Source organism: Sinohyriopsis cumingii, chromosome 19 (genome assembly GCF_028554795.1).
Source record: "Sinohyriopsis cumingii isolate HCF-2022 chromosome 19, ASM2855479v2, whole genome shotgun sequence".
Lineage (NCBI taxonomy): Eukaryota > Metazoa > Mollusca > Bivalvia > Unionida > Unionidae > Sinohyriopsis > Sinohyriopsis cumingii.
In genome coordinates, this window is record NC_142979.1 from 11,086,931 (window position 1) to 11,099,114 (window position 12,184).

General features: G+C 36.0%; 1 protein-coding gene across 2 annotated transcripts in view; it reads left to right on the plus strand.

Annotated features, from left to right (window-relative positions):
* Positions 1-12,184, plus strand: part of LOC149775125 (uncharacterized) — a 31,555-nt gene that overhangs the window by 187 nt on the left and 19,184 nt on the right. Inside the window, exon 1 of one of the 2 annotated variants that reach the window (XM_089943666.1) lies at positions 6,768-7,365. The exons of the other annotated variant lie outside the window; for it this stretch is intronic. The gene's annotated coding sequence lies outside the window, so the exon portion shown is untranslated. Of the gene's footprint in view, positions 1-6,767; positions 7,366-12,184 lie in introns of those variants that run through there. 2 annotated transcript variants of the gene reach the window in all.

Sequence of the window (12,184 nt, forward strand, 5' to 3'; positions counted from 1 at the left end):
TAATTGGTAATATCCTTTTTGTAATACCGAGTACACATATCCACTACAGTGAAGTGCTTGTTCAGCTGTTATTTATCAAACGTTTCCAGCCACCGTTTAAAATTAAATATATCGATATGTACAGACTTCGTCTACCAAAATATATATTTATTTATATATCTATTTATATATCTTTCTGCCAGTACTTCGGTCTCACTGACTAACTTTCTAGCTGTCTAAATATTAATTTGTTTAAATGTGCGTAGCTCTTTCTGTATTGGGACTTCTTGAACCAATACATCCAACGTAACAAACATTTCGTTTTGTTATAAGTATGTTCCAGTCGTTACAATTTTTTCAAATTATATTATACAGTTTATCAATAATTCAGCAAGGCACATGAGTGCCTTAAAACAAACAATATTATTGAACAAGGGTGCATAGAGCAAAAATGATTTCAATGTCGAGTATTCACAAAAATTCTAATGCATTACTTAACCTCTTAAAGGAAGAAAATATATGCACCCGTGTTGTAAGATGACTTTAGTGTAGCTCAGTAAAACACTTAAGTAAAGTAAATATCGTCCTAAACATACAAAATGTCGTCATTTATCTAAAATATTTTTGATTCCCCAAAATTTGTGTCAAGATATGTGGAAAATGAATCGTAAGAACATAGTTATAATTCAGTAAAACTTCGAGATCTCGAATTGCTGAAGGTCTGTTTGTGTTCGATTTTCGGCTTGTGCGAGTTTTTTAGGTCATAAGCAACATACAGTTTTAAACTGGACTAAGTATATTATTCGAGTGATGCCTGGTATTCGAGTTATCGATAGTGGAGTTATCGAAGTTTATCTGTGACAGTTTAGCTTTAGATCGGGAGCGTGACTTAGTCATAAGCAGTGATTGCAGTACTTTGAGACTTAATTCAATCAATGAATGGCATGACCTCTTAATTATATCATTTAATCATCACTGAATGGCATGACCTTTAAATAATGTCATCAAATCATCACTGAATGATATGACCTCTTAATTATGTCATCTGATTATCATTGAATGGCATGACCTTTAAATTATGTCATCAAATCATCACTGTATGGCATGACCTTTAAATTATGTCATCAAATCATCACTGTATGGCATGACCTTTAAATTATGTCATCAAATCATCACTGAATTGCACGACCTGTTAATTATGTCATCTGATTATCATTGAATGGCATGACCTTTAAATTATGTCATCAAATCATCTCTGAATTGCACGACCTGTTAATTATGTCATCTGATTATCATTGAATGGCATGACCTTTAAATTATGTCATCAAATCATCACTGAATTGCACGACCTGTTAATTATGTCATCTGATTATCATTGAATGGCATGACCTTTAAATTATGTCATCAAATCATCTCTGAATTGCACGACCTGTTAATTATGTCATCTGATTATCATTGAATGGCATGACCTTTAAATTATGTCATCAAATCATCACTCTATGGCATGACCTTTAAATTATGTCATCAAATCATCACTGAATGGTACGACCTGTTAATTATGTCATCTGATTATCATTGAATAGCATGACCTTTAAATTATGTCATCAAATCATCACTGAATGGAACGACCTGTTAATTATGTCATCAAATCATCACTGTATGGTATGACCTATAAATGATGCCATCTAATCATCACTGAACTGACATGACATTTTATTATGTCAACTGATCATTATCGAATAACATGACCTATACGTTTTAATCATGTCATCTAATTTGACAGTGTCAATAACCGAAAAATGTGTACAGTTATAACATCAATATATGAACAGGAAAATCAAACACGGAGAACTTGTGATTTATAATAGTACAACCTCTGCTACTCCCTCTCTCGCCTACAAGAGATTTCTCCTACCACCCACCCACCCCCTTTTCCTCCTCATCTCCCACTACGACTGTTAAAGCAATAAGTTCTTTATCCTTAGTGTCTTTTCATTTATAGCATGGTTCGCCATGACATTTCGCTTAACATAGCAATGTTGATATTAAATCATTCTTTCTTTGGATATTTTTTTTTAAAGTATTTTATTGAATGCGTTTACATTGATCAATTTAAATACTATAGCAAATTCCTAAGCAAATAGTTTAAGCAATCGAAAACTATTCAACAAAAAATTGATCTACTTGTTTTAGGAAGGTTCAAAGAGTTCACGAAACTTTGACAGTCGGGATCAAGGACAAGATTCTTGACTACTTGTTAGTGAAGGCTCAAAGAGTTCCCGAAACTTTGACAGTCTGCATCAAAAACAAGATAATCCAAATCAAACACGCTGACATCTATTGAAATGAGATAATTCTTTTTTCCCCATAGATCAGACTTAAGGTGATAAATGTATTTTATTTTTCTACCTTAACAAGTTTCATTGAACCGCCTAGAGCAGTTTGTAGAGCAGTTTGTAGAGCAGTTAATACCTTGCAAAAACCTTTTCTCCTGATCAGTGTACACAGTGACTGTGACAGTGAAAGGTAAGGCCATACAAATGCATGTTGGTGAATATTCTCCACTTGTCCGTCCAACTGTCTGTCTACAAATATTAAGCAATCAACACAACAGAATGTCTAGTCCCTTTAGCCACAATTATATACAACTATTTAATTTTCAACAACACGAGCTGCATGGACCATATTCTGTCGAGAATACATATAAGGCAACTAACCACACCGTTGTAGACATGATCGGAAGTGGCGAACCGAGAAACCGCGTGCGACGGAAACTCGAACCCCCATAACCACCTCAAAGACTGGCTCATCCCGTAGGAGCAGGATTCACTGCCAAACAACCATATTAAGGGCTAAAGAAACATAACAAGTTGCTTAGCATATCCACTTTGCGAGATGTCGTGGGTTCGATCCCCGGTCGAGTCATGCCAAAGACTTACAAAATGGTACCAACAGCCGCCTCGCTTGGCGTTCAGCATTAAGAGGTTAGTGTTAGGACTGGTCGGCCTGGTGTCAGGATAATGCGACTGGGTGGGACATCATGCTACATGTCTGCGGCATGATGCCCCATTGCTAGACATCACTATAAACTCGCACACTTCAGACATCGTAGTGGTATGACTGAAAAATTGTTAAAGCTACATTAAAAATCCAAATCACGCACGCACGCACGTACACACACGCAAATTAATGGATCACACAGACCTGACTCTGGTTCATTGTTATTTCAGAAAAAGTATATACACTATATACACTAAATTCTAAATTAGTAAAGAGTAGGAAAATTCATAACTGGTTAGTGTGATCCTAATTACAATATGTGTCTTACACACAATTGGTAGCAGAAAAGACTCCGATGTTAGATAACTGGGCAGAATTTGATCTCTATTACATCTATTGCGTTTCAAACATTTCAGTTTCCACTTGGGAACTCCAGCCGGACTTCTCATACCAAATGGTTTCATGGTTGATCACTGTCGTCTGTGTTGATGACATAGGCTTGAACCTCTTTAGGTTTTCAATGTGGAAGTTCGTCTTAAGAACACAACAATGTATTCCAAGAAACTGTGTACGAACTGTGAGTCACAGGTAATGAAGTTCAAACCTGACTTTTTGAAAGTTCGTCAAGTTGATCAAACAACTCAGTACTCGGTTGCAAACGATTTTCGGTGAATTTCGTCTCCAGAGGAGTCATTGGAAGTATGGAGTGGTCTTTATATCACTTTCTAAAAATCTTCTCATCTGAGATTAGAGACCTGACATCATGCTCATCTTTTTGACTCATCATCAAACACTTTCGTGTTGTTGCTGACTACAGGTAAAGTCCGTTATAACGCGATGTTCGCGGGCGAAAGAATGACATCGTGATATAAGCGGTATCACGTAATAAATTTTTCACAAAAATACCCTATATAAAATGTGCATTGAAATTTCAATGTCACCAGTTTTAATAAACCTCTTGATCATATATATACATGCCAATATGGCGGAAACTGTGAACGGTGAAGTAAATGCAAGATTAAGCGCAGTGCTGGAATTAAAAATCTGCTAGGGATACGAATAATCAGCTTTTCCGAGAGCATGTATTTAGGATATTAAAAAAGAGGTTATAATAAATTAAAAAATGGGAACTATCATGTCATCGCGTTCTAAGTGGAGTCGGGTTATAACGGGTTTTACCTGTATACTGATAGATCTGACATCTACAACAATGTCCTCTAGTCAGGTTTGTGATTCTTTTAGCCAGATCAGTAGCAGAGCAGGAGACTGAATATTTCGAGTTCTGCTTAACTTGACATCACAACTGAAGTTAAGTCTTCTTGTTTTGGATAAAGAAAGTATCCTCACCGCTTAACTCCATAGGTTCTTCGTGTTCCAGCTTTGTTAATAATCTCGGATCACTTCTCTCGAGCTGGTAGTTTACAGAGTATTATCGAATTCGGCATACAATATGATGTTCAATGTGTTTGCCAGAGCTGGTGCAAACTGACGTTCGTCACGAAGTTGAACAGATTTTATTGGGTGGAAGTGTCTTTCGTCGCTGACTTGGTCTTGAGTAAAATCAAAGTCCAACAAAGCATATCCTTCTGCAAACACGCTGATTGCTGTTTGTACCTAAATGTCCTGTCGCTTCCAAAGTGTCAAGCAAGACCTCAAAGTATTTTTCTGGGCAAAGTTAAGATCAAAATGTCTGACACACAACTTCAGGTTATAATGCAAAATTCGTTGAACTGTTGGAACTCGAGAGGAATTCGGATTAATGGCTTCTGCCAGTGAACAAACATTTGGGTAGATGTTCCTGGCAAACATGACCTTCGATCTTGGATTGGTGTCCAGATGCAGTAGTTAAAATTTTCATTTGGACTCATTTTAGAGGACACTTGGCTGTCGTTCTGCTCAGAATTTTACTGAACGGTGAACGTGATACGTCTTTCCTCCTTCATTGTAATCCGATATGGTAGAATTAACCTTGTAAGGAATAACTCTCAACAACGGAACATCTCTTTTTCATGTGACATTATGCTCGACGATATCAGATTACATAAATATCAACTTAATTTCTTCGTCCAGTTCGATAGGGAGGGGAAATACTCGTAGAATCGATCATTGCAAACAGCGTGATTTTTTGATAATTATTTTGCATGCATATCATTTACTATTTGTAAAAAAAAATATTAAAATGTATGACTTGCTCTGCAATTTGAAAACTTTTTTTGTTGTAATTTTTAGATTTGTCAGACATTTTTCATTTCTCGCTAAATTCACGTCACATTGCGCCCCATTTGCCCCATGTAATTCTAACAATATTTGAACCTTGATCAGTTAACATACCCTAAACATACATTATATAATAGTACGTGTTGTTTAAGGTCAGCTAAGAATATGTTCATGGCTGTCATGTACAATATTTTGAATTTAAGAAACAAAAGGCAACATATTTTATCACAGAATGCACAAGTTCCACAAAACTACCGATAGTCCTGCAATTTTACTATTCTGCCAAACTTTTACAACATCACATATAATTATTAAAAAGGCATGTTAAAATGTCATTACCAGTTTGGTGAGGTTAAATAATGTATAACGTACACAGACTGATTTTTAAAAAAAAAAAATTATATTTCATCATAGCTTTTGCTTGATAAAGTGAAATCTGTTGAACAGAAAGTCTGACATTCATTGAGTAACACGAGTCATCTTCATGGATTTGTTTCATATATACATGATCTCCAATGATTTTACTGAAACAAACATTATCAGTTCGTAGCAACTGCAAGTATACAAAAGAGAATGATGGAAGGATGTCTTGTATGTAACCCGTTAAAATCTCTAACTGACAGTAGCATAATTTTTTTAACAGGTATGCAACCATTCAAAGAATTACGTAAACAAACAGACGAACAAACGTAAGAAAAAATTCTACATGATTCATCAATGTCTGTAAATGCCCGTCTTCACTAGCACGTCAACATGTCGGAACCATCAGCTCAAGTCACATAAGTGTTTTCCCTTTATTTCACACACGTACATACAGACAAAATTCACTCCCAAATCGAATGAACAACACTGAAACTCTTTTACTTTAATACGTACGGCTCTTATCGATGATGATGTGCTTGTACATCTGCGTAAATATATAATTTTTTTTTACATGTATGCAATACCTTTAGTAAACAATAAACCTCTCAAAACTAAATAAAAGTTTTGTCTTTTGAGGGGTTTCAGTGTGTGTGTGTGTGTGTGTGTTCACTCTACTCGTCAAATTATTCAAGTTTGTTTACTTTAATCCCATTTTCTGTCTAATGGAAATCAATCGACACCCATTTGAGTTTGCGCCTAATAGAAAACAACAAGATACTGTGAAAGTCTTCATGCATTTCAAAACGCGAATGTACAAATTTCTCACATTCCCCATCATCAGCTGAAATACAGTCGATCGTACTTAACTGCATTCTGCCTTACACTAAAAAAACATTGTATACTATAAAACAACTTTTAATTTAACAAAATGCAAACGGTGATTTCCCTGGATATGACTAAGGACACTTATCGTAACAGTGCATTTCGGTCCGTTAAAATAGATATCAACTAGCTTATCTGGATAAATACAAAATGCTCATATTCTCAGAGGTAACTCAAGTGTAGAGTTAGATCGATAGCGCGCGACACTTAAACAACTAAGCCGTCGTCGAAAGATATTTACATACATCAATCGAAATAAAGAAATGCCCGTGCCAAATACGAAGAATCAATTGTGGTTGTCTATTTCGCGATTGAACATCAGCTGATCTAAACGTTTGAGAGAATCATGATTTTATCGCTGATCGTTTGTGCTTATTTTAGCCAAGTATATCTTGCGGCTAACGTATTAGGTTCTTAAATGAAGCTACATTCGTTATGGCTCCGTTATGGTCGTGTTTACTGAAGCAGACACTCGAACATGCTCTCCTAAAAAGGAGGGTGCACAGTAAAGCGCCGGCTAAGATATCTCAATCATCAATAATGTTCACGGATAGTACGTGTACAAATTTAAATTCAAGCGATTTTCAAGAGGAATGAGACAATAGATTTTGATCGATAATTGTCTTCATTATTTACACAGAGTCGCATTTCTACCAGACCTGTTACAAGCTAGAAAAAAGAAAGTGTTTGCCGTTTTAATCGACACATATCGATACATTGAGAAGCTTACAACAAGGATGTCTGTTATGTATGTTATAGGCTTTAATAATCACACACTTTCATCGGTGGAACGATATTTTCAGTGTTAATTGGTGTTTACAGAAAATAGCATATGACTATAAAATAATTCTCCGTCGTAACTATGAAAACAGTAAAAATGATAACTGCATACCAGGATTTTCGGAGCCTAATGGAATGTTGGATGTAAGTGATTTATCACAGATCTGGTTTACAGGATAGGTTTCATGGTAACATTCTGCATTATTTATATGGAAATTTGAACCAGACTGTATGATCTAATAGTTGATCAAGTACCAACTACAATTTGAACTGATCCCATTGTCACGAATCATCCCAATAACTAAATTTTAGTCAGACCAACAACAAAAATGTGGCAATTTGAAATGTGAACAACGCTAAATTGAAAGGTACTAAAACTATGGAAAATCACATTAATTTCCAATTTTATGAAATTTTGATGGACTTTATAGAGTTCAAAGTATGGTTTTCAAATATTAGATCAGAAGTACGCATTCATTGTTGAAATCTTTTGTTAGAAGACTCTCTTCGTCAATTCTGGGCCAGTTTTCCATGTAAAATCTACTGTTACTGGCTTTTCCAACGCGGCTGTAACGTCTTTATTAGTTATCTGCGTTTCTATATTTTTCTAGTGTTGTATTACGGTGTGCGGGCTGTTAGGTTTGCATGTGTAAATGTGCAGTCACTCGTTTCATTGTTTGAGATGGCTGCAGAGAGCTTTCTAAACTATTTTGTCGTGTTTGCATCAATTTTAGTATATTCACGGGTGTTTGTGAACGTTGTAATGTGGAATAAAAGTATCACACTATCTTATACATTTCTGGATCACACTATCTTATACTTTTCTGGATCACACTATCTTATACATGTCTGGATCACACTATCTTATACATTTCTGGATCACATTATCTTATACATTTCTGGATCACACTATCTTATACTTTTCTGGTCCATTAATGTGTTGCTTTCCTTCAGTTGTTACCCGTTAATTTAGTTCGATCTATGTTTTATTTCGATGTAAAGACCTATATACATGACATAATATAATGTTTTACAAATTATAGTTTGTCACAAATATCATTGCAGTAAACATGTAGTGAATTACCAGTAAATACTGACCGCTCCGGTGGCCTAATGGTTAGAGCGTCCGCTTCGGATGCTGGAAGTCGCGGCTTCGAACCATGGCCGAGTCATACCAAAGACTTATAAAAATGGTACTAACAGCTGCCTCGCTGAGCACTCAGCATTAAGATTAGTGTTAGGAATGCTCGACCTGGTGTCAGGATAATGTGACTGGGTGGGACATCATGCTACATGTCTGCAGCTTGATGCCCCAGTGCTAGACATAACATTAAAATCCAAAATACACACACACACAATCCACACACATACACAACACACATATACATACACATATGCACACACACACACACAATATATATATATATATATATATATATATATATATATATATATATATATATATATATATATATATATACGAATATCGTACCCATTATTACTATGCTGAATATGTACTAATTTAATGTGTAATATCGACTAGCTTTACAACCAGAATTTACTGTCGTTCTACAATTCATGTTCAAACGGGCTTCATTCAGCGATACAGATCTTAAAATATTTGCTGAAAATCTATTTGAATGCCAGCTTTTTATGTGGTTCGTGAAAACTGTAATGTTCTCAACCAGAATGTCAGACCAACTCATGTTTTATACCTTTGGGTGACTAGATAATTCATATATCGGTCATCCTCTTATTTGTCCTGAAATCGTACACAGCTCTGTGATTTAATAATGTCCAATAAATCTCTGTGGCTTTTATCCAGTCAAAAATTATGCTAACTTTCAGTACTTTCTCCTCCTCCTCCTCCTCATTATTATTATTATTATTATTATTATCATTATTATTATTTTTATTATTATTATTATTATTATTATTATTATTATTAAGCCAGAATACAATCTGAAGTGCGTGGATTACATTGTATTTTGGTTACATTTTTTTAAGTATAAAACTTGCTCAGGAGGATTATTCAGGTTTATTACAAGGTATAGAGACACACTGAAATACGCTCTACATCGGGGGTCTCAAACACGCGGCCCGCCAAGTCGTATCATGTGGCCCGCCAAATGACTGGCGTCACAAGGTGTCATGAGAGATAACAAAGTTGGTGAGACCCGCGAGCCATCGAAAATACCCTCATGCAGCCCTCAGGGTGGTTTGAGTTTGAGACCCCTTCTCTACATAAACAATCAACAGAAAAGTGATATCTGCACAAACATATCCGTTGGCGCTAACATGAAACCGTTCCTTTCTTTCTACTGCAGATATTGTTTGCACTTTCATAACGTCTTAGACTGGCTAGTGAAGCTTACGGTATCCATTGTTGCATGAGATTGGATATTTTATTGCTCGGTGCCGTCAAGTCACCCTCAAAGTTAAAGGAGAAGATAAGTAATTTGAGTATGGTGTAGCATTGTTTACATGGTCCCGCCTGAAAAGTGACATTCAGTTTGACCTGGGATGATCTAACATTATGAATCCATGTTAGCGAGTCATTCCTTGAGACAAACACGTGACGTTACAGCTACTTTGAGTACTTTTTGTTTTGGGATTTAAGATAGGCGCAAGATAGGCTACATATGGCGGCCAGTATAACTGTTGGAGAAAGAACCTGGGAAAACCTTGGTAAGAACCACCGACCCACTGGAAGCTGCTCGCAACTTTCTCACATACCCACCGAGACTCGAACCCACGCGGACATAGGTGTGATGGCAGGGATCAGAGAAGACAAGTGCTTTAGAACACTCAGCCACGGGGGATCCCGTTACTTAGGTTACAAACACTGGCGTATGTATGTATGTATGTATGTATGTATGTATGTATGTATGTATGTATGTATGTATATGTGTGTGTGTGTGTGCGTGCGTGCGTATGTATGTATGTATTATATGGTTTAACGGCACATCAACACAATCTTGGCTATATATTGCTGATTAAGTTTAGGTACCTAAAAACTATGCAAAGCAATAATAAGGGCAGAAGGGGTCAATATCCCTACAATGCAAAGTCTGATTTTTTTTATATAAACCACACCCAATTAAAAAAGAAATGACCTTCCCAGTTGATACATCATCTCAGTGCAGTGCAGAACAATTGCCTAGTAACCACTAACGTTACGTACGAGGGAGCAAAAAGGGGTGGGTGGGGGCTAGAACTTGTACCAGAAATAGAAAGGTATTTTTATTAGTGATGATTGACGTAGTTACTTTAGTAACAGAACACGATGTACTTAGTAGCAGCAGTGGTATCAATATTACAGACTTAGTAACATTAGTGGTAGTCTTAGCAGCATCAGTAGTAGTAGTAGTTGTGGTAATTGTTGTTATTGTTGTTATACAATTGAAGCAAATACATGATAAAAGTACCGTTCTGCATGGTTGCAATGGCAACAGCAGCATTACCTTAAGTGGTAGTAGTAGTAGTAGCCTTAGTTATTGTTGCATCACATCACCAATAATGATAAAAGTATTTTTACTTCATACTGGTAATAAGACCACAGGCGTTACAGGTAGTAGTTGTAGTAGTTATCTTTTTTCAGTTCTTGTCACTGGTTTCGTGGTGATAGTGTTTGTATTGTTTGGAGAAGAATGTGCCGAGAAATTAAGATTATTATTTTGGTTATGATAGTGTACAAATGCGGAGTGGTAGGAGGAATGAAGATTGTTTGGTACTGATAGTGTACAAATGCGGATTGGTAGGAGGAATGAAGATTGTTTGGTACTGATAGTGTACAAATGCGGATTGGTAGGAGGAATGAAGATTGTTATTTTGGTTATGATAGTGTACAAATGCGGAGTGGTAGGAGGAATGAAGATTGTTATTTTGGTTATCATAATGTAAAAATGCGGATTGGTAGGAGGAATGAAGATTGTTTGGTACTGATAGTGTACAAATGCGGAGTGATAGGAGGAATGAAGATTGTTTGGTACTGATAGTGTACAAATGCGGATTGGTAGGAGGAATGAAGATTATTATTTTGGTTATGATAGTGTACAAATGCGGATTGATAGGAGGAACGAAGACTGTTATTTTGGTTATCATAATGTAAAAATGCGGATTGGTAGGAGGAATGAAGATTATTATTTTGGTTATGATAGTGTACAAATGCGGATTGGTAGGAGGAAAGAAGATTGTTATTTTGGTTATCATAATGTAAAAATGCGGATTGGTAGGAGGAATGAAGATTATTATTTTGGTTATGATAGTGTACAAATGCGGATTGGTAGGAGGAACGAAGACTGTTATTTTGGTTATCATAATGTAAAAATGCGGATTGGTAGGAGGAATGAAGATTGTTATTTTGGTTATGATAGTGTACAAATGCGGAGTGGTAGGAGGAATGAAGATTGTTATTTTGGTTATGATAGTGTACAAATGCGGAGTGGTAGGAGGAACGAAGACTGTTATTTTGGTTATCATAATGTAAAAATGCGGATTGGTAGGATGAATGAAGATTATTATTTTGGTTATGATAGTGTACAAATGCGGATTGGTAGGAGGAACGAAGACTGTTATTTTGGTTATCATAATGTAAAAATGCGGATTGGTAGGAGGAATGAAGATTATTATTTTGGTTATGATAGTGTACAAATGCGGATTGGTAGGAGGAACGAAGACTGTTATTTTGGTTATCATAATGTAAAAATGCGGATTGGTAGGAGGAATGAAGATTGTTATTTTGGTTATGATAGTGTACAAATGCGGAGTGGTAGGAGGAATGAAGATTGTTTGGTACTGATAGTGTACAAATGCGGATTGGTAGGAGGAATGAAGACTTATTTTGGTTATCATAATGTAAAAATGCGGATTGGTAGGAGGAATGAAGATTGTTATTTTGGTTATGATAGTGTACAAATGCGGATTGGTAGGAGGAATGAAGATTGTTTGGTACTGATAGTGT